General features: G+C 37.9%; 1 long non-coding RNA gene and 1 other non-coding gene across 8 annotated transcripts; one reads left to right on the top strand and one right to left on the bottom strand.

The window, feature by feature from the left end:
• The first annotated feature begins 384 nt into the window (after positions 1-384).
• LOC133287981 (small nucleolar RNA R71) lies at positions 385-490 on the top strand. The gene has a single exon (XR_009748311.1). It is a non-coding gene; the product is annotated as a small nucleolar RNA R71 (small nucleolar RNA).
• Positions 491-8,430: 7,940 nt separating this feature from the next.
• Positions 8,431-21,931, bottom strand: LOC133287980 (uncharacterized). 7 transcript variants are annotated; one of them, XR_009748306.1, is made up of 11 exons: positions 21,833-21,931; positions 21,702-21,720; positions 21,438-21,567; positions 20,881-20,953; positions 19,571-19,741; positions 19,108-19,462; positions 18,946-19,002; positions 18,633-18,868; positions 18,405-18,476; positions 16,832-17,017; positions 8,431-8,595 (listed from the first exon to the last, which is right to left on the bottom strand). It is a non-coding gene; the product is annotated as an uncharacterized LOC133287980 (long non-coding RNA). The 7 variants fall into 7 exon arrangements; XR_009748304.1 differs by having other exon boundaries at positions 18,946-19,462; XR_009748305.1 differs by having other exon boundaries at positions 18,633-19,002.
• Positions 21,932-22,594: the final 663 nt, after the last annotated feature.

Genomic DNA, 22,594 nt, shown 5'->3' with positions numbered 1-22,594 from the left:
ACCTGCTGAGGAGGATCATCGGCTAGCAGAGTAGGACATTCGTTGGATTCATGATCTTCCTTGCAATATTCACAGACAAATGCTGCAGCTTGAGCTTGGACGCTAGAAAATTGCATCTTATCAAGCCTTGATGTCAAGTTTGTTACCTGCTGAGATAACAAATTGTTTTCAGCCATCACCACATCATTGCCTTTCAGTTTAAGGATACCTCTTTTAGGCTTGGATGACAGCGCTTGGTTTTCGTTGGCAGCCATCCTCTCAATCAACTCAAGAGTCTCATTTGCTCTTAGAGTTTTAATAGTGCCCCCTGCTGCACCATTTAGCACCATTCGAATCTCTGGTTTGCAACCATTGAAAAAGATTCTAACCTAACTACCAGCAGTCAAGTTATACTGAGGACACCTTCTCATCAATTCCTTGAACCGGTTCCATGCTTCACACATTGATTCACCCTCTGATTGAGTGAAATTGGTGATATCATTCACCATCTGGTTATACTTCTCCATCGAGAAGAACTGAGCAAAGAACTTCTGTGATAAATTATCCCAGGTTGAGATGCTTGCTGCAGGCTGCCTTTCCAACCAACTAAGAGCTTTTCCTTTAAGAGCAAAAGGAAATAGTCTCAGCCGGACTGCATCATTAGACACTTGAGGATGTTTTGTAGAATCACAGATCATTATGAATCTGTTTATGAATCTATGAGGGTCTTCATCATCCTCTCCACCAAACTGAGCTCTCTCCACCAGTCGAATATTATCGGACTTGAGCTCCCAATGATTGTTGCCCACTTCAGGATGGACAATGCTCGCATTGGGTCTGTTGAATAATGGAGTCAGAATAGTGTCCATGAGTGGATTGTCAACATCATTGTTGTTTGCCATTTTATCTTCTTCTAGCAGAATATCTAACTCGTTGAATGCAAGCTTCTTCCGAGCAAATTTTTTGTTTTTCTTCTCTGTTTTTGTGATGTCCAAATCAAGTGGAAACTCGGGCTCTTTACCTCGCATACAACTTAGAAAAGAGATTAGTAGCACTTGTTCCAAATATTACAAAAAATTTAAAAATAAAAATAAAAATCCAATCTTAAAATCAAAATCAATTGATATAAGATACGCCAATCCCCGGCAACGGCGCCAAAAACTTGTTGCGAAAAATCGGCAAGTGCACCGATCGTTCCAAGTAATAAAGTGATAAGAAAAGTATCATCTCCACAGGGATTGGGTCGAATATCAATTAATTGTTCCTTTTAAGAATGGAAGAACAACAGTTGATTTGAAAGTAATGGTGGTTGTAACAATTGTGAACTATTCAATATTTTGTGAACAATTCAAAAGAAGTTGAAAACTTAAAGCAAAAGGGGTTAAGATTTGAGAAAATATTGTAAGAAAACTATTGCAGTAAAGGACGCCAACACCTTTCCGATCCACACCTTGTAATAATGATTAATATTTGTGTTTAATTACCCAATTGATCAAACAATTCACCATCTATAATTAATTAGTTAAGCCCTAATCCCTTAGTTATCTTAACCTTATTAACCCTATTAGAATCCTAATCCCTTAGAAATCCCTTTTCAAGTTAATCTTTAAGCCCAGTGAATTTTCACATTTGCAGTTCATATAGCCTATCCCTAGTGCATACATGAACAGTTATCTTACCCTTTGTCAGGAATTAGAATCCCAATATTCCTATTGTAAACCCTAACCCTCGCAATCCTAATAGAGTCGCGAATTCTAAAAGAATTATGGGATGAAGAACAGAGTAAAATAAATTCAATTGAATAATTAACCATAAACTTTAACAAAAATACAAGGGGTTCACATCAAGGGTTGTGACCCTTACCACAATATAAAGGATTGGCCAGACATATTCATGTCTGAAAAAACAAAATATTCAAAAGAATTCATAAAACTGAAATTAACCGGAAAGAATGGAAGAAGAAATCTTGATTCTTCAGGCACCGAAAGCTCGCTCCGATTCCTGATGCTCGCAATTTCTCCCGTGCAAAAGTGTGTTTTTCTCTTGAGGTCTGAGTCTTTATTTATAGAGTCTTTGACCTAGTGGAGAATCTTGATCTAATCTTTTCCGCATCTCACTGTAATCTTGTCTCTGATTTAAACGAAGATTTAAGTCGATTTGTCCGCACCTCCCACGCCACTAGCGTGGTTCCCACGCTGTGAGCCTGGGAGTTTTTCTTCTATATTCTGGAGCACCACGCAACTGGCGTGGCTGCCACGCTGCAAGCGTGGATTGTGAAAAAGGCTGGCGCTACTAGCGTCAATCCCACGCTAGTAGCGTGGTAGCTTCTGCCTGTTTTTGGACCTCTGGCGCTGCTAGCGTGAGTCTCACGCTAGTAGCGTGGTTGTCTCTGAGTGAAAGGGCTCTCTTCACGCTATGAGCATCATACCCACGCTGTGAGCGTGGGCCTTCAGTTTAGCTTTTCCTCTTTAGCTCCAATTTGTCTATTTTCCTACGAAATCAACATAAAATCAGTATGCAATCTCTGATTAAGAATTTGACAGATCAACCGTGATTATTGCCCTTTTTGCTTAAGATTTAATCACATTCTTTCTCTTTTTGGCTTAGATTTCCTTATATGCTGAGCACATATCAAAGATTGATCTCCGGTCCGGATACCATCAGATTCGGATTAGATCGGAGGATGTGCCTAAAACGGATTTTCGTTCTAGATATAGACACTACGAGTATCAGGTGATTCCATTTGGGCTTACAAATGCCCCGGCAGTGTTCATGGACTACATGAATCGTATTTTTAAACCATATTTGGATCAGTTTGTGATTGTGTTCATCGACGACATCTTGATTTACTCTAAGAGCAGAGAGGATCATAGTGAGCATTTGAGGACTGTGTTACAGGTGTTAAAGGATAAAAAGTTGTATGCGAAGCCGTCAAAGTGTGAATTCTGGTTATCTGAGATACAATTTCTGGGGCATGTTATTTCTGAGAGGGGTGTTGCTGTTGACCTAAATAAAATTGATGTTGTTATGTACTGGGAACGACCAAAAACTGTTACTGAAATCCGCAGCTTTCTGGGTCTTGCTGGATATTATCGGAGGTTTATTGAGGGGTTTTCTACAATGGTACTGCCATTGACCCGATTGACACGAAAGGATACTCCCTTTGTGTGGACTCAGGAATGTGAGAGTTGTTTTCTGAGCCTTAAAGAGAAATTGACTACTGCTCCTGTGTTGACCCTCCCCGATCCGGAAGGTGAGTTTGAATTATATTGTGATGCTTCCAAGAAAGGTTTGGGGTGTGTGTTGATGCAAGAAAGGAGAGTTGTTGCTTATGCTTCGAGGCAGTTGAGGCCTCATGAAGAGAATTATCCGACACACGATTTGGAGCTTGCTGCCATAGTATTTGCCTTGAAAATTTGGAGGCATTTTCTGTATGGGATGAAATTTGCTGTGTTCAGTGATCACAAGAGTCTAAAGTATTTGTTTGATCAGAAAGAGATGAACATGAGACAACGGAGGTGGGTAGAATTTCTAAAAGATTATGATTTTAAGTTGAAATACCATCCGGGTAAGGCTAATGTAGTAGCGGATGCATTGAGTAGGATGTCTGTCAACGTGTCCCAGTTGATGTTGTGGGATAATGAATTAATTGAGCAATTCCGTGACTTGAAACTGACGGATGTCTTTATTGGGAGTGTGGATGAATTCTGGACTACACGGGTTGCAGATGGGTTGCATGAGAGCTGTCGGGTGGAAAATAAGTTATATGAGAAGATTAAAGAAACACAGGTACGGAACGACAGTGTCAAATATTTGAAAGGGCAAAGTGGAATATCTGTGAATGAGCGGGGATTGTTATTGTATCAGGGCAGAATTGTAGTGCCCAAGGAGTTAGCAGGAGAGGTAATGGTTGAGGCCCATAAGGGTCAGTTTGTTGTACACCCGGGTGCCACAAAAATGTATCAAGATCTGAAAATTAAGTTCTGGTGGCCTGGGATGAAGAAGGATGTGGCTGAATATGTGTCAAAATGCTTGATTTGTCAGAAGGTTAAAATAGAACATCAGAAACCGGCAGGGTTACTTCAGCCGTTAGATATACCAGAGTGGAAATGGGAGAGCATCTCTATGGATTTTGTTTTTGGTTTGCCTCGGACTCAGGCTGGTCATGATTCGATTTGGGTTATAGTGGACAGACTTACGAAGTCTGTACATTTTCTTCCAGTGCGAGTGGACTTTTCTACTGAGAAATTGGCAAAGTTATATGTGAAAGAGATTGTAAGGCTCCACGGAATACCGGTTAGCATTGTGAGTGACCGGGATCCGAAATTTACTTCTCGTTTTTGGGGAGCCTTGCAGCAGGCTTTTGGCACTCAGCTTCGGCTGAGCACTGCGTATCACCCGCAGACTGATGGTCAGACTGAGAGGACCATACAGACACTCGAGGATATGTTGAGAGCTTGTACACTAGAGCAGGGCACTGCTTGGGACAAATATTTATCACTGGTAGAATTCTCTTATAATAACATTTTTCACTCCAGTCTGGGCATGGCACCGTATGAGGCATTGTATGGGCGTAGATGTCGTACTCCTACTTGTTGGACAGAGGTAGGCGATAAAGAGAGGTTTGGGCCGGATTTTGTGCAAGAAACTACAGCACAGATCGAAATGATCAGAGAAAAACTTAAACAGGCACAGAATCGGCAAAAAAGTTACTATGATAATAGACACAGACTGCTTGAATTTGAAGAAGGTGATCATGTGTTTGTGCGGTTATCTCCAGTTACCGGTGTTGGACGTGCATTGGGCGTGAGGAAGCTGAGTCCTCGCTTTATTGGGTCGTATCAGGTAATGAAAAGAGTAGGACCAGTGGCCTATCAGCTTGCCTTACCCCCACAGTTGTCAAATCTGCACGATGTTTTCCATGTATCGCAGTTGCGGCGTTATATTCCGGATGAATCACACGTGGTGATACCGGACGATATTGAAATTAGAGAGAATCTGAAGGTTCCTATAGGTCCTAGTGAGGTCCTTGACCGTAGTGAAAAGAAGCTTAGAAGCAAAGTGATTCCAATGCTTAAAGTTCAATGGGAAGGACGTACGCCTGAGGAGGCTACTTGGGAGCGGGAGGATGAGATTCTCCGGCTATATCCTGAGTTAGCGGACATGTATGGTTTAATTTTGCGGACAAAATTCTAAAAAGTTGGGGTGAGTATAACACCTCACAATTTTAAATCAAGTAATTAAAATATTAAGTGAGCAATCAAGTGATGGATTAGTGAAAATCCTAAAGATTAGGCCAAAATACAAAGAAAGGGCAAAACGGTAATTAGCCAACACACAACCCTAGGAAGATAAAAATTGAGTAAAAGGTCTCAGATGGTAAAAATAACCCTGGAAATGGGTTTAGAACGAAAAATTGAGTGGATAGGCAAGTTTCAGAAAAATCGGTGAATAGTGTTTTTCGCGGGTAAAAATACCGCGTTACGATTGCACCGTAAAACGTTCCAGTTGAATTTTGAGCTCTAGGTTTCAAATATGAGTTATAAATGGTCCAATGAGTTAGGAAATATGATTGTTGATAAAATTTGATGAAAGTAAGTCATTTTGGGGAAGCGTGCCAACGGCGCGCGCGATAGCTTAAAACAGTGTTTTCTCCGAACGAATGGAGGACTCCGAATTCATCTGATCAAGCCTAATTAAAGTGGAATAGTTAATGTAAAAAATTAGAGTTTCTAAACAGGCTTTGAATTTACGGACGTTTAGTGAGAGTTTTGACGCGTTTTGAATCGCGTGAGGTGGCGTGGGACCCACCCCACTTAAAATTCACTTAAGACACATCATCACTACACTATTCATCACCTCCTCCACTCCTCATCAGCCCCAAACCCGCGCCCCCCTCTCTTTCCCTTCCTCTTTATGCAAAAATTTTCTTTGGACCATAACTTGGCCATTTCTCCACCAAATCACTTGATTCTTGTGTTGAAATTTGTTGGTGAGAACCTTCGAAACCCATTGGTACCCTTCTTGAGCCTTGAAATTGAGTGTGGGAGGAGATCCTGCCCATTTTCATCCGCGACTTGGAGGAGAAATTTTGTGTTCATGGAGCTTTGGAATGCTCCAATGGTGGTGTATGTGTAGGAGGAGCCCATTGCCTAGCATTTGAGTGAGTTGTTACACCTTTTTATTGGTTGATTCTTGTGATTGAGTTTTGAAAACTTAAAGCTTTGAATTCATGAATTGTGATGTTAGAGAGCTCAATTTGAAAATGTGTATTAGATGATAATGTGTTCGAATGATGTATTAAAGCTAGAAATGCGATGAAATTTATTTGTGAAAATTGATAAATTTAACATAGAAAAATTGATGATCATGACATTGGACTTTTGAATGTTGGTGTTGAGACTTTGTATGATGAATTGTGGCATGATGGTATGATGATATAATAGGTTGTGTGAAGGTTGGAGTGATTAAAATTGAATGGAAATTCCTTGGAATGTCATAAGGCAAAATTCGAACCTTTGAGGAAAAATTGAGGAATTGATGTTGAAAAATGATTTGGATGATGATTTGTGTAGTTATATGGTGCTTAGATGGGTTGTGTTGTGGTTGGAAAGTGTTTGAATCAATGGAAAAAAAAATGAATTGTGTTTAGAGACCTAAATGAGCCTAAAGTGAAATATTTCGCAAAACGATGCGTAAATGTCGTAAAACGGAAAAACGACGATTGAACTAGCCTCTAAGCAACCTAAGGAAGTGTTATAAAATGAGAAAGAAAATTTAGAAAAATAAATCCCCAAATAACACCTATATGGCCGAACCTTCAAGGAGAAAAAGGGGGATTTTGCGGTTTTCGCGTTCTGATGTAATTCGACGCGAAAATGACGAACCGGCACTTGAATTGGCCTATTGACAACCTAATGAGACGTAACAAATGAGAAAGAAAATTTAGAAAAATAAATCTCAAATTAACACTTGAATGGCCGAACCATCAAGGGAGGATGGGGAGGATTTTGTGAATTTTGCGTTTTGATGCTATTTGACGCGTACTAATGGATGTACGTAATTGTATAGGTTGCCGTACGTTGACTTGAATCCCGAAACTTGAATCTGGGAGTTGCCCTTGGTCCTGGACCAAGTGGATTGAGGTATGTAATTGGTTCAATGCATGTATAATTGTAAATTAGCATGTATTGTTTGAATTATAAGAGATTGGGAATGTCCTATGTGTAGGCATTCTGCTGTGTACCAAGTTGAGGGATAAGCTGCTGCGGAGCTTGTGAAAATAATATTTAAGGTAACCTCTTGGTACTGGGGCTTGCTCCCCTTTTCTGTTCCACCTTGCCAGTTGATGGCAACGGTAGGAAGTGTGTATGAGTAGTATAGAACACATGAGCATGCATGCATTATTGCTATGGGTACTTATGTACCGAGTCTCTGGCCAGTAGACAGTTTTATTAGCCTTCGGGCAGTTTCGGACTTCCGCTGGATAGGTCTCCAGGAGGGAGTTCCAGTTGACCGCGTGTCATGGTGTGTGATCCGGGTAGGAGCACACTAGGAATGTCTTTGGCGTTTTGGATGGTTTGGGCATCATGGTTGTGGTTTCTGTGAACACACCTTGGATGATACCCATAGGCTTATATATGCCCAGGGCGTACGTGGAATTGGGGTTACCATCCCGTATCGTCGTAGTTTATATCTTTATATTCCTCATTTCTCTAAATCCCTTGTTATATCCTGTTTTCAAAGTGGTTGTTTTATTCTATTGATATGCATCGAAGTGAACCATTGGGTGGAGTTTTCTCCAGAACCTCTTGGTTACTGAGATATATTCGTTTCGTTTCTCAGTCAAACTAAGCGTGTGATATATCAAAATGAAGTTTGAGGTGTCTAGTTTGTAGGATACAAATTTGAGAACAAATGAATGAGTGGATTGATTGCAGTAATTCGAGTAATGTGAGTAGCTTGGAGCTGTTTTTGGGGTTGATTGGCTATTTGCTTATCTAACTTCAAACGGCGATAACCGGAGCAAATGAGCTCCGAATTGAGCGTATGATAGCTTGTTTAAAAGGGAATTAAGTAAGACAAAGATATAATCTGAGAAGAAGGTTTGGTTGCGAGCGGTGTGGTCGCAGAAAAATTAAGAGTGAAATATGTCCGAATAGGTAAAAACGTAAAGTTTGGAAATTGGCTAAGTGGGTTTATGGGAACCCCTCTTGGTAACTTATAATAAGTAAAGTAAGTTATAAAAATAGTTTAAATAAGTCTTCCGCAAGAGTTTACGGTTACGGTCACAGCTTTTAATTATTACGTTTTTTATGTTTTAAATGCTCGCGTAATAATCGAAAAAAGTTTATTCGCATTTTTATAAATGAATTGCTGTGATTGTAACTGCGCTTAATATCATAATTAATGTTAACAATACCGGTGTACAACGGGTTGTTACACCCTCCCTTTTGGAAGCATGCCACGAACAGAATGTTCAACAATTCGTTCAGGAATTCTGTTCTGTAGCTGGGAAAATGTCTCCACTTTCATACCACCAGATCGTCCTGAGTGCCTCCTATAAAGCTTTTAGGTCCTGTTTTCCCCAGTTACAGCAACCTTTTCTGCATTTACCTTTAGAACTCCAAGTTAAATAATAAAGAGATTCAGATTATGCATAGCAATCATGTAACTTTGTATGTCATAAAACATATTCTTGGCTATACATGCCAATACGAACTCAAGAAAACAATGTTGTTGAATATCAAGAACAAGAAGATTTATAAGTAATCTGTGTGTCTTAACTACACAGCGGAGAGTCTATTATATAACTCAAAAGAAAGAAAATACAAAGAGATATACATGATGTGGGACTTCTATACTACTATTCTAAACTATTATTTACAACACTCCCCCTCAAGCTGGAGCATATAAATCATATGCACCAAGCTTGTTACATAAGTGATCTATCCTAGGCCCTCTCAAAGACTTAGTGAAAACATCAGCTAATTGATCAGTTGAGTTAACAAAACTAGTGACTATATCTCCAGAGAGGACTTTTTCTCTAACAAAATAACAGTCTATCTCAATGTGTTTGGTCCTTTCATGAAACACTGGATTGGAAGCAATATGTAAAGCAGCTTGATTATCGCAAATGAGAGATGTTGTGCCAATGTCTCCAAATTTGAGTTCCTTCAATAGTTGTTTTAACCAGATAAGTCACAGGTGGTTGTGGCCATGGAGCGATATTCTGCTTCAGCACTTGATCTGGCAACTACACTTTGTTTCTTGCTTTTCCAAGAAACCAAGTTACCTCCAAGGAATACACAATACCCAGATGTGGATCTTCTATCACTGGGGGAACCTGTCCAATCAGCATCTGAGTATCCCTCAACTCTGGTATGACCTTTGTTTTTATAGAGGAGACCTTTACCTGGAGCATTCTTGATGTACTTGAGGATACGGATCACTGCATTCCAATGATCTTCACAGGGAGAATTCAAGAACTGACTTACTACACTGACTGCAAATGAGATGTCTGGTCGAGTAACTGTCAGATAGTTCAGCTTCCCAACCAATCTTCTATACCTTTCTGGATCTGAAATAGCTCCCCCTGATTTGGCATAAGCTTGACATTTGGATCCATGGGGGTATCGACGGGCTTAGCATTCAACAAAGTTGTCTCCTCTAGAATGTCCATAGCATATTTCCTCTGGGATATCACAATACCATCCTTGGATTGAGCCACTTCAATTCCCAAGAAATATCGTAGTCTTCCGAGATCTTTTGTCTGAAAATGATGACTGAGATGTTGTTTTAACTGAGTAATGCCTTCATGGTCATCACCTGTAATGACAATGTCATCAACATATACCACCAAATAAATAGATCCAGAGTCTGAGTGGCGATAAAAGACTGAGTGATCAGCCGCACTCCGATTCATACCAAACTGCTGGACAATGGTGCTAAACCTCTCAAACCAAGCTCGTGGAGACTGTTTGAGACCATACAAAGATTTGCGGAGTCGACAAACTAGACTGGACTCCCCCTGAGCAACAAATCCAGGAGGTTGCTCCATATAAACTTCTTCCGCAAGATCACCATTGAGGAAAGCATTTTTGACATCCAATTGATAAAGGGGCCAAAGTGACGGATAGCAGCCATAGTAATAAAGAGGTGAACAGACGCCATTTTTGCCACAGGGGAAAATGTATCCCCATAATCTTCACCAAACACCTGAGTATATCCCTTGGCCACCAAACGTGCTTTGAGACGATCCACCTGTCCATCAGGACCAACCTTGACAGTAAATATCCATCTACATCCAACAACAGATTTTCCAGAGGGAAGAGGAACCAGATCCCAAGTACCACTGCCATGAAGTGCACACATCTCGTCAATTGTTGCGAAAAATCGGCAAGTGCACCGATCGTTCCAAGTAATAAAGTGATAAGAAAAGTATCGTCTGCACAGGGATTGGGTCGAATATCAATTAATTGTTCCTTTTAAGAATGGAAGAACAAGAGTTGATTTGAAAGTAATGGTGGTTGTAACAATTGTGAACTATTCAATATTTCGTGAACAATTCAAAAGAAGTTGAAAACTTAAAGCAAAAGGGGTTGAGATTTGAGAAAATATTGTAAGAAAACTATTGCAATAAAGAACGCCAACACCTTTTTGATCCCCACCTTGTAATAATGATTAATATTTATGTTTAATTACCCAATTGATCAAACAATTCACCATCTATAATTAATTAGTTAAGCCCTAATCCCTTAGTGATCTTAACCTTATTAACCCTATTGGAATCCTAATCCCTTAGAAATTCCTTTTCGAGTTAATCTTTAAGCCCAGTGAATTTTCACATTTGCAGTTCATATAGCCTATCCCTAGTGCATACATGAACAGTTATCTTACCCTTTGTCAGGAATTAGAATCCCAATATTCCTATTGTAAACCCTAACCCTCGCAATCCTAATAGAGTCGCGAATTCTAAAAGAATTATGGGATGAAGAACAGAGTAAAATAAATTCAATTGAATAATTAACCATAAACTTTAACCAAAATACAAGGGGTTCACATCAAGGGTTGTGACCTTTACCACAATATAAAAGACTAGCCAGACATATTCATGTCTGACAAAACAAAATATTCAAAAGAATTCATAAAACTGAAATTAACCAGAAAGAATGGAAGAAGAAATCTTGATTCTTCAGGCACCGAAAGCTCGCTCCGATTCCTGATGCTCGCAATTTCTCCCGTGCAAAAATGTGTTTTTCTCTTGAGGTCTGATTCTTTATTTATAGAGTCTTTGACCTAGTGGAGAATCTTGATCTAATCTTTTCCGCATCTCACTGTAATCTTGTCTCTGATTTAAACGAAGATTTAAGTCGATTTGTCCGCACCTCCCACGCCACTAGTGTGGTTCCCACGCTGTGAGCGTAGGAGTTTTTCTTCTATATTCTGGAGCACCACGCAACTGGCGTGGCTGCCACGCTGCAAGCGTGGATTGTGAAAAAGGCTGGCGCTACTAGCGTCAATCCCATGCTAGTAGCGTGGTAGCTTCTGCCTGTTTTTGGACCTCTGGCGCTACTAGCGTGAGTCTCACACTAGTAGCGTGGTTGTCTCTGTGTGAAAGGGCTCTCTTCACGCTATGAGCGTCATACCCACGCTGTGAGCGTGGGCCTTCAGTTTAGCTTTTCCTCTTTAGCTCCAATTTGTCTATTTTCCGACGAAATCAATATAAAATCAGTATGCAATCTCTGATTAAGAATTTGACAGAACAACCGTGATTATTGCCCTTTTTGCTTAAGATTTAATCACATTCTTTCTCTTTTTGGCTTAGATTTCCTTATATGCTGAGCGCATATCATCAATCATAGCCTGTCGCCATCCGGGATGGGATAATGCCTCACCTGTAGTCTTAGGAACAGATACAGAAGACAAAGAATGAAGACAAGCAAAATGTGATGGAGAAAGGCGATGATAACTCATATTTATTGAATACCTGGGTGGAGGACGAATATTACGAGTACCTTTTCGAAGAGCAATGGGTAGGTCAATGTCGGAGGGCGGGACCGAAACCGCAGGAGTTGATGACGGCAGATCTGAGTGCATAGGAACCTCATCAATGTCTTGGGGTATGGGTGGATGTGACCGACGGTGATAAACCTGGAGAGGAGGATCTGGTGCTGGGACATATGGAGAAGTGACAGTAGGCGTTGGTGGTGTGGAATCTGGTGCCGGAACATATTGGATTGGAACAGAGGGTAAAGGTAACTGAGTATCAACAGAGTCATCGGGAACGGAGGTGGAGCCAAAAAATGGCACAGACTCAAAGAAAGTAACATCCGCCGAGACAAAAGAGCGATGGAGACTGGGAGAGTAACACCGATAACATTTTTGTGTCCGGGTGTAACCGAGGAACACACATTTGTGGGATTTGGCAGACAACTTGTCACGATTGGGACCGAGTTCATGGACAAAACAAGTAGAACCAAAAATACGAAGGGGTAAGGAATGTAAAGGCTGATGAGGAAACAAGATAGAGTATGGTACCTGGTTACCAAGGACAGAGGAAGGCATGCGATTAATGAGATAGCATGCAGTGAGAACAGCATCACCCTAAAAATTGGTAGGAACATTCCAATGAATTAAGAGTGTCAAGACTGTTTCAATAAGATGACAATTTTTTCTTTCAGCAATCCCGTTTTGTTGGGGGGGGGTATGCGCACATGATGTGTGGTGAAGGATGTCGTGAGATGCCATGAATGATTGAAATGGTTGAGACAGATACTCACGAGCATTATCACTACGAAAAGTGCGGATAGGAATACCAAATTGAGTAAGAATTTCATGACAAAACTTCTGAAATATGGAGAACAACTCAGAGCGATTTTTCAGTAAAAATAACCAAGTGTTTCGAGAATAATCGTCAATAAAGGTAACAAAATATCTATAACCCCGAGTTGATTCAGTACGACTAGGTCCCCAAACATCAAAGTGAACCAAACTAAAAGGAGAGGAGGCACGACGATTAACTCTATTAGGAAAAGAACTGCGAGTATGTTTCCCGAATTGACATGATTCACATTACAAAGTAGACAGCTTGGACAAACGTGGTACCATCTTTTAGAGCTTTGTAAGACTAGGATGACGCAACTGAGCATGAATAGTGAGTGGAGAATCTAATACAGAATGAGCATAAGAGGGGCTGGAGAGCAGGTAAAGGCCATTGGACTCAAATCCACCGCCAATTGTCCTCCCCGATTTCGATCCTGTAAAACAACAGAATTTTGGGTAAAAGAAATGAGACAATCAAGAGAACGTATTAAACGGCTAATGGAAAGGAGATTAAAGGGTGAACCAGGGACATAGAGCACATTATCAATAGTAATGGAGGGAAAAAGATGTACTGTTCCAATCCTATGAGACTGAACCTGGGAACCATTAGCCATAGTGACAACAGGCAAATAACCAGAGATAGAAAGAGAGGAAAACAAAGATTTATTACCAGAAATATGATCAGAGGCACCAGAATCAAGAACCCAATGACTAAATGATGAACTTTGAGTGAAACTAGCAACACTATTACCTGTATGCACAACAGTAGCAGTGGAACCAGTGATCATGAGCCGAGAAATATCTTGAGGAAGGATAAATGAGCTAAAATCAGCCATGGATCAAGAACAATTCGCTGAAACAAAGATGTCGTGAACAGTAATGGAAAGAGGAGAAATGCTTTAGTGGGAATTTAGGAGCGGGCATTGGACGGAAAGAACCGCCTCCTTGTGACGATCACAACTGTGGGTGGCTCGCCGGAAAAAGTTCCTGAAAAATGATCGGTGGTGGCGGTCAACAGCGGTCAAACGGTGGTCCACGACGCTGGCAACCTCTGATGACGGTGGGTCTTGCGGCGTTGGGTAGATCGGCTTCTTCTGAGTCCGTTGATGTACTTTTTGATCAAAACGGTCGCCGGAAAACTTTTCCGGTGGAGGACGGTGGTGGCAGATGGTGGCCGGAAACTGACGACGGTGACAGTTTCCGGGAAGATTTTTACTCGGTAGACAGTGGGTCTATCGGAAAGATGCGGATCTTGTTAGGCTCTGATACCATGTTGAATATCAAGAACAAGAAGATTTATAAGTAATCTGTGTGTCTTAACTACACAGCGGAGAGTCTATTATATAACTCAAAAGAAAGAAAATAAAAAGAGATATACATGATGTGGGACTTCTATACTACTATTCTAAACTATTATTTACAACAAATGTAAACAACATTTCCTATCTTCAAATTTGCGTATTAGAAAATCAGAAATTATATTTGGATCATAATGGGCCTGAAGTACGTGGATAAAGGTAATAACAGAATTGAGGATGGCTAAGGAGAGAGAAAAGGAAGTGAGTTAGTAAGGGAGGATTCGTTGAGAATATTCTTGGAGGATGGGATAACAGGAGGGGGAATTGGTGGAGTATGCTTGTCTTGTTTTGTTTGGGGAAATTAGTAGGTAATTCCAAGGCTGTATCAGCCATACCAGTAGTAATTCCATTAGATAGGGGCTGTAAGGAGCTTGTCTCCATCTTAATTTTCTTGTAATTCTAGTTCCATTAATTGAGGTTTCATCACAGATCATAACTCGTCCTCATGCTTATAATGCTACATATTAAAATTTCCTTACAATGTATAGAAAGTAAATTGAAGAAGAGTCCCTACCTTCAGATTTACATATTGTGGACTAAGTAAAAGAATAATGTTTCTTGTAGCTACCAAATATATTGCGAAAAACATGACAGATATTCATACCTAACTAGACTCAAGGCTGCTTGATTAACACATCCCCAAACATAATGTAAACTACAGATTATGTTGACAATCAACGTAAAGAAATCTTAAATGTAATTCAAGGTTCTTCATCAAATAGGATATTTTTACAGAAATGAAGTTCAGAACAATATGACTATATCTATGAAGTTTCTACTCCATTTTCATGGAAAAGCTAAAATGCAGGAAACTCACTTCAACTATAAGATAATTTCGAAAAACCTCAATGTAGTTTAAAACGTGTTAGAGAAGTATATAAACCATTGATGGACCTTCACTTAACAGCTTAAACTTTTGGGTTGAATTGGTTCTTTACATGGTATCAGAGTCTCAGTGTTCCAGGTTCGATCCTTGCAACCCCCATTTTCTTTGTGGAATTTTACTTTAGCACAAGTAGGTTGGCCTGATATATCATCCACATTTCAAGCCCAATGGGCTTGAGAAGGCGTGTTTTGAAGATATATAAAAATCATTAATGTAGTCTCACCCAACAGCTTAAGCTTTTGGGTTAAATTAGTTCTTTACATAGTATCAGAGCCTCATGTCAGGGGTTCGATCTTCACCACCCCCCATTTAATTAACAATTAATTTAGTATTGTGGAATTTCTTAACACAGGTAAGTGGGCCTGTGCATTATCCATCCTTCATGCCCAATTGGCTCATATGGGAGTATATAAACCATTGATGGGCCTTCAATTAACGACTTAAGCTTTTGGGTTGAATTGGTTCCTTATAAAACTCAACAACTCAAATCCTTTAACTTATCAAACTGTAAATATCAACTCCCTATATAGGGGCTTCTGTACATGCATAGGGGTTAATTTTATATGACCTTGACAATTTGGTGAGTTATAGGAGTCAAGCTGTTGAGTTTGGAGTCATAGGGGGGGAGGTCAGTGGCGGAGCCGGGCTCCAACCGGAGCCCAGGCCAAAAAATTATATGTGTATTTATTTTTTGAGTAAATATCATTTTCAGTCCTCAACAAATTTTACGATGCTCGTTTTAATCCCTAGCAAATAAAAAGGTTATTCATGGTTCCTAAGAAATTCAAAGTGGATCCATTTTAGTCCTTTTGAGGGACTATTGTGGGTCTTTTTTTAATTTATGAGGGACTACGATTTCAACTATATGGTCCATTTTGAATTTCTTAGGGACCACGAATAGCCTTTTTATTTGCTAGGGACTAAAGCGGGCAACATGAAATTTGCTGAGGACCAAAAAAGGTATTTACTCTTTTTTTTTTTTAATTTTAGTTAGTTCATATCATAATATATTTAAATTATATTAGACATAAAACACTTGAGCAGGAAGCATTAAAAGAATTATAATTTTATTAAATATTTTTAAATTTTATTGAATATATTTTAATGTTTTTATATAAATGGAAATGCAACACATAACTTAATATAACTTACTCAAATCTCTCATCAAATATATTTTTATTTTTTGATAGGGCCAATTATAAATTTTAGCCCGGGCCAAATTACAATTTTAGACTGGGCCAAATTATAATTAATTATATAATTATACATAATAAATACAATTTGTTAAAACTTAGCCCGGACCGAGGCCACACCCAGCAAGCACGTGGCTCCGCCACTGGGGGTGGGTGGGGTTATTTTGAAAATAACCCCGAGCGGTCAATGGGGACGGACTGTAAATTCGTTGGCACTATGTCTACACTGGTTCAAATCCAGTTCTTTCCATTTTAACCAAAAGAAAAGTGTTCAAAAGAGAGATTGACTGTTGTGATGCACATTGTAATGCATAAGGTTTTTAGCATAAATAACAAACCATGAATGTTTCCATTGCCAATACCAAAAAGACAAGGAATGCCATCTATAATAAAATAACCACTCTCCATTAAACCCGACTAACGAGGGTGGGTGAGAGTAATCCATGTAAGCAATCTTACCCTTATATATTTGCTAAAAGGCTAATTTTCGAATTTGAACCCATGATATTTAAATCACAAAGGAGCTACTTCTAGAGAATGCCAACCATAACGGTATCCATAAATATGGTACACTATGAAGAGATACATACCACAATTACAAACGCATCCATGTCCACACTGGGAGTATAGGTCATTGAATTTTTCCCTCTGATGTGAATAGCAATTGTTGATGCCAGTCTTCCAAGAATTTTGTCAGTGGCATCAACAACATACCATGTTTTCTCATGAATCACATGATCTGCAGCTTTCGGATAATAGGTCTTGTTCCAAATGTCCTGTAATTATTATTATTTTGGATGGGGAGTTTAAAGTTCATTAAATAATCTACAAATACATAATAGAAGAAATACAGAAATTGCATTTAGATGCTCATAATTTCTTTATTTAAAATTCATAACAAACACCCGGATACATTTTTGGACTCTGTTTATTCAATGTCAACTCTGAAGTAAATATTTAAAGCACTTTAAATTTTTAGTGTCCGGGTAAGGTTGATTTTATATAATGCAAAACAAAACTAAAAATCAATTGAAAAAAGAAATTAAAAAAGAAATTAAAAAAAATAGAGAAGAAGAAATCCCCTGTGATTTCCCAACCTATATAGGCTAGTGAGAGAAGAAAATAAGGGCATAAATTACTAATACTCATGCCAATCTACATTTAATTTACTTCAATAACAACAAATGAATACTACTAATCCCAACTCAGAAGACAACAAAGCTGAATTACTATAACTTCATATCCTAGTTTCATTCCTTCATAACACTGAAATTTTGATAAGCACTAAAGGTAAAAGAATCTTACTCATTTGTAGACATTGAGGGTGCTAGGTATTCTTAATTAGTTGTATAATTCTGGTTTTAAATTCCATGATATCTTCTACATGCAGATTTTATTAGTAATATTATCTGTATAACTAAGATGGACTCACTACAAATCAAACATAAGTTCTAAATAGACGAAAATAAAAGTGCAAATGTGGGGCGGCAAAATAGAATTTACCAAACTGGTTCAGTTATGTTAAAGATGCACTATGTTGAAGAAAGCTAAAGATAGTGTAACCATGTGCGGCTATAATCAAAGTTATTCTATATACACAGGTTCTTGTGCTAATTATCAAACTATAACAACAATGTAACATCAAAACTTTCAAGGAAAATTACAAAAAGGAAAATTCCAGGTAAAAATATTTCTATTAAGGAATAATTAACCATTCAAGTGGTTCATTCACTCAAAAACTTGTTATGTAATTTCCCCCATTTTTTTAATGCTGTAATTTATAATTCATTGATCATACATACCTATAGATTCTGTCATCAATACAAATCTGTATAGGTTTAGGGCTGACAAAACCTGTAGGTTATATAATACATCATGCGATAACTTAAACCTTTGCAAATCAATGCATAACCTAAAAAGAATGAAAGAAAAATAAAAACTTTGAAAATGTCAAACCTTTGAGAAATTAGAATATCAGTAAGTATCTAGTTCAAGTAACACAAGCATAGAACCATTAATAACCTCAAGAAAAATACGCCCAAGACATTAAGGGGTTTAACAAACATCATATATCTCAATTTCAGAAAATTCACCTTTCATATTACATACAAACTATTAAAAACTTTCAACTTTAAAAGGCAATGTCTAGTATTAGAAACTCACTTCTTTTAGCACAGCAAAGGCTTCTATTCTAAGTTCTGGATCTGGGGCATACATTATAACCATTTTAATAGCCTGAAAGGTTAAAGTGTAACCATATGAGAAGAATTTATCAGCATATTGCTTCCTCATTAAGGAAAGTAAAAGATTCAGCAGTGATAAACAAACTGAAGTCAGGAATTGCAGTAAACAACATGTAAAGCTGAGAAAAGATTTGGAATATAAGCTGACCACTCAGAATGCTCATCATTGGTGTTTCCAGTTATAACTCCATCTGTGATGCAAAGCAAGAAGTTGATAGTATGTTTCTTTAACTCCCATGGCAGATTTACAAAGGAAAGTACATGCTTTAATGTTCCTATTGCTTGCCACCTTTTGGTCCGGTTATTGCGAAGTTCATCCTTGATGGCAACTAAATCCTCTTTAGCAGTTTGAGCAACCTCCTTTGAGGCCTGCCCCCCAAATCACTGAAAAAAATGGATTTTTGATGGAATAGGGAAAAATGCGTAAGAGATTCAATTACATTAATCATCCTAACACAAACCTGAAAGAGCAGCACCATGTTTGACATAAGATAAATAACCCATATCATCTTTATCTTCTGAGCAATTGAAGGGGAATAGAAAAACATAAAGTGGTGTAAATAATGCTTGAGTTAACATGGAGATAAATTAGCAGCAGACACGAAGTAACCCAATAGTACTACCTCCAAAAATCGAGCTAGCCACAGTCTCGACATCATCAGTTGTTACTAGATTGAGATATGATAAACCACAATATGAAGACATTCGAGACAGTTGTAATACCATTGAACGACAACTGGAAGCTTTATAGCTTAAGCTGGCTGAAACAAGAGCCTTAACAGTGTATGGTAACTTATTAAATCATATATTAGTAAATAAAATCATACTATATAAGTAAGGAATTTACTAAAAAGTAGTTGGGAAAGAATTACAAATAAGAATAATTATAAAATTTTAATACAGTACAGAGAAATCTACCAAGCACTGCAGGACATATAGACCAAGAAGATCTCGGAGCTTCTCCTTTGCAACACTCTCCTGTTGTAAAAGTGAAAAAAAAAAATGTCAGCCAAAAACTTGAAAATAAATCAGTAATTTAAGTTTTCCTTACAAAGAAAAAGATAAGTTGTTTTAAAATTGACAAACCAACTTATTGCAAACTTCACATGTAGAATTTGCAATCTCAACAGCTCTGTCAAAAACACCCTCAAGGAACGGCTTCTTCTGACTCCAAAGACACAGCCTTCAATACATTAAGAATCATAGGAACAGCTTCTTTTACTTGCTCAAACTGACGCCTCCGAATGGAGATAAAGACTGAAAAGGAAAAATAAGTATGAATGAAAACTTTGAAGCAATGTGGCTTCAAATCATTGACAGAGCATTTAGGTTTTTCATTCCATCAAGAAAGATACCTTCAACTTGAACATTATAGCTTAAATACTAAGACAAATGCTCCATTGGTCTTTATGTTAAAAAAATTTGAGCCCATTAACAAGACCATAGACAATCTAAAATCAAGCTGAAGCTACCTTAAGAATTTTTTTATCTTTTTTTTTTTTCTTTTGAAATTTGATATAAAAATCCAATCTTAAAATATGACTTGTTTATTCCTCACTGTATTTGAAGGTTTAAATAAGATCTCGACAAAGCTCTCTTATCTTCCAGACATCCAAATAACTACTTCAAGTGTCGATCCAAAGAAATATAATTTTTTCACCAGAAAAAAAAAAATGCAATATAATTCTTTCTCACCCTTATAATGCCACTTTACCCAAACAATACTTTGTCTCAGATCAGTTTTGCTAAAGTCCTCTTAAACTCAAGATTCAAATCACTATATTCAACCCAATAAAGTTATACATATATGAATAGTTCAAAATGCTGAAGCAAAAGCACACTGTCTTGTTAGAAATTGCTTCTCTAGCTTCATCCTTCATTTAGACATGTGATCAAACTTTAATAGACAATATCCATCCCTTTTAAAACATCTCTTTCAAATTTATCCTATTATTTTCTTATCACATAAGGGTGGTGAAAAAACAAATTATAAATACCTTCAATAAATCTCAATAAACCGATTAAAACAAAATTGATATTGTATTCAATTTTCTCAATATTAACATAATATAATCACAAATTCGAGGCAACTCAGGCTGAGAACAACAAACTGAGCTTGGATTGTAAAGGCCAGAGAGGATAAGAAGTGGGTTCTCTTTACACCAAACCAAGAGCAGTTAAGGTTAAAGATAACCAAATATAAAGTTCATAGCATGAATCCAATTATGAGTTTCACATGCTGAAAGAAACAAGAAAAAGAACATAATCCTTCAAAGTCCTATGTTGGAAGTGAATTAGCAAGACAACTGCTGCCATCTTTCTTGCTTTTTTTTTTGAACAGAGGTTACAACTTCAAATTCTATCCACTAATTAAAAAGTTTAATGCAATGAATTACCCTTTGAGAGCCCTGATAAAGGAGGAATAACGTAACTGGCAGCCTTGGTCATCTCACTTGAGTAACCTAATGTCTGTTTCAATTAAATTAACAAAAGTATAGGATCAAGATATTAACCAAAAATAATTAAATGTCACACTGGCACTGACCTTAGTTCTTCCCATGAGAAAATTTGACTTTTTTCTTCATAATACAATTCCAGATTTTTTTTTTTAAAAAAAGAAAAAAGTAGCACCATGCAGGTCAAACATTCTCATCAGCCAATTTGAGAAGGAGCACCATGTAGTTCAACCATATATTTATTTGTCAAGGTATAAAATTAGGGTGGGGGGGGGGGGGGGGGGGAATCTGGTGCTTTTTGAATAGGAAGAGTGAAAAGTTTAAGCCATTTTACAATTAAGTCCTGAAATCAGATTATCAGTTTGTGACAATGTAGTAAGCAATGGCTACCTATAAGTGTAGAACCAGAAGCATTATGCAATAAATCACTTATAACTAGGATAAATATAATAGTAATAATACAATTATTAGGAATGGAAAGAGGGTTTATCACTTACTTTGACATAACCAATGCGACGATCGAGGTTCAAATGTAGGTTCTTAATCTTTCCATATTCACGAAATACAGTTTGCAAATCATCCTCTTGCACTTCCTCATGCACACCAGTGACCATAATAATCTATCTGCTGTAGCAAAGCAAAAAAATAAAAAAATTGAAAATTGTAAAATGCAAAACCCTAATCCACAAACTACAGGTTAAGTTAATTGACAATGAGAAATTGAACAAAGCAGAGAGAGGAGAAGGAAATGAGAGACTCACCATTGGGGTCGATGATGAGCTTCTTGGTGGAAGAAAGAAAGAAGACAAAGATTGAAGGTTAAGTTCATCGACAATGAGAAATTGAACAAAGGAGAGGGAGAGAGGAGAAGGAAATGAAATGAGAGACTCACCATTGCTGCATCATCTTCCTAAACATTGGCAACCATCGTGGCGCGCATTTTTTTTTTTTTTTTTGAAGTGATGAAGTTGTAGCGGTCGTTAAATAACTTTTAGAAAATATTCAAAATTATAAAAATATTTCATAAATGTTTTGGGGTCAAAACTTGTCACAATTATATAATTTGACTAAATTAAAATTACAATGTGGCGATCCCAAAAAATGCCACAATCTGTCTATTATTTTGGAGGTTTTAATGACCTCCAATAAATAACCTCCACAAATGGCATACTTTTTTGTAGTGTGAGTGCCTTCTATAAAGCTTTTGGGTCCTCTTTTTACCACTTACAGAAACCTTTTCTGCATTTACCTTTAGAACTCCATGTTAAATAATAAAGAGATTCAGGTTATGCATAGCAATCATGTATGTAACTATGTATGTCATAAAACATCATACATGCCATACGTATAAACAGCATTCCTATCTTCAAATTTGCATATTGGAAAATCAGAAATTATCTTTGGATTATAATGGGCCTGAAGTATGTGGATAAAGGTAATAACAGAAGTGAGGATGGCTAGGGAGAGAGAAGAGGAAGAGAGTTAGTTAGGGAGGATTCGTTGAGAATATTCTTGGAGGATGGGACAACAGGAGGGGGAATTGGTGGAGTATGCTTGTCTTGATTTGTTTGGGGAAATTAATGGGTAAGGGGTACTTTTGGAGTCTCCTGGTTATTTCTTTCATTGTAATTCCAAGGCTGTATCTGCCATAACA

Source organism: Gastrolobium bilobum, unplaced genomic scaffold (assembly GCF_033153095.1).
Source record: "Gastrolobium bilobum isolate Gb01-03AN ecotype WA unplaced genomic scaffold, APGP_CSIRO_Gbil_v1 utg6450, whole genome shotgun sequence".
Classification (NCBI taxonomy): Eukaryota; Viridiplantae; Streptophyta; class Magnoliopsida; order Fabales; family Fabaceae; genus Gastrolobium; species Gastrolobium bilobum.
This window is presented reverse-complemented; position numbering and strand designations above follow the sequence as displayed.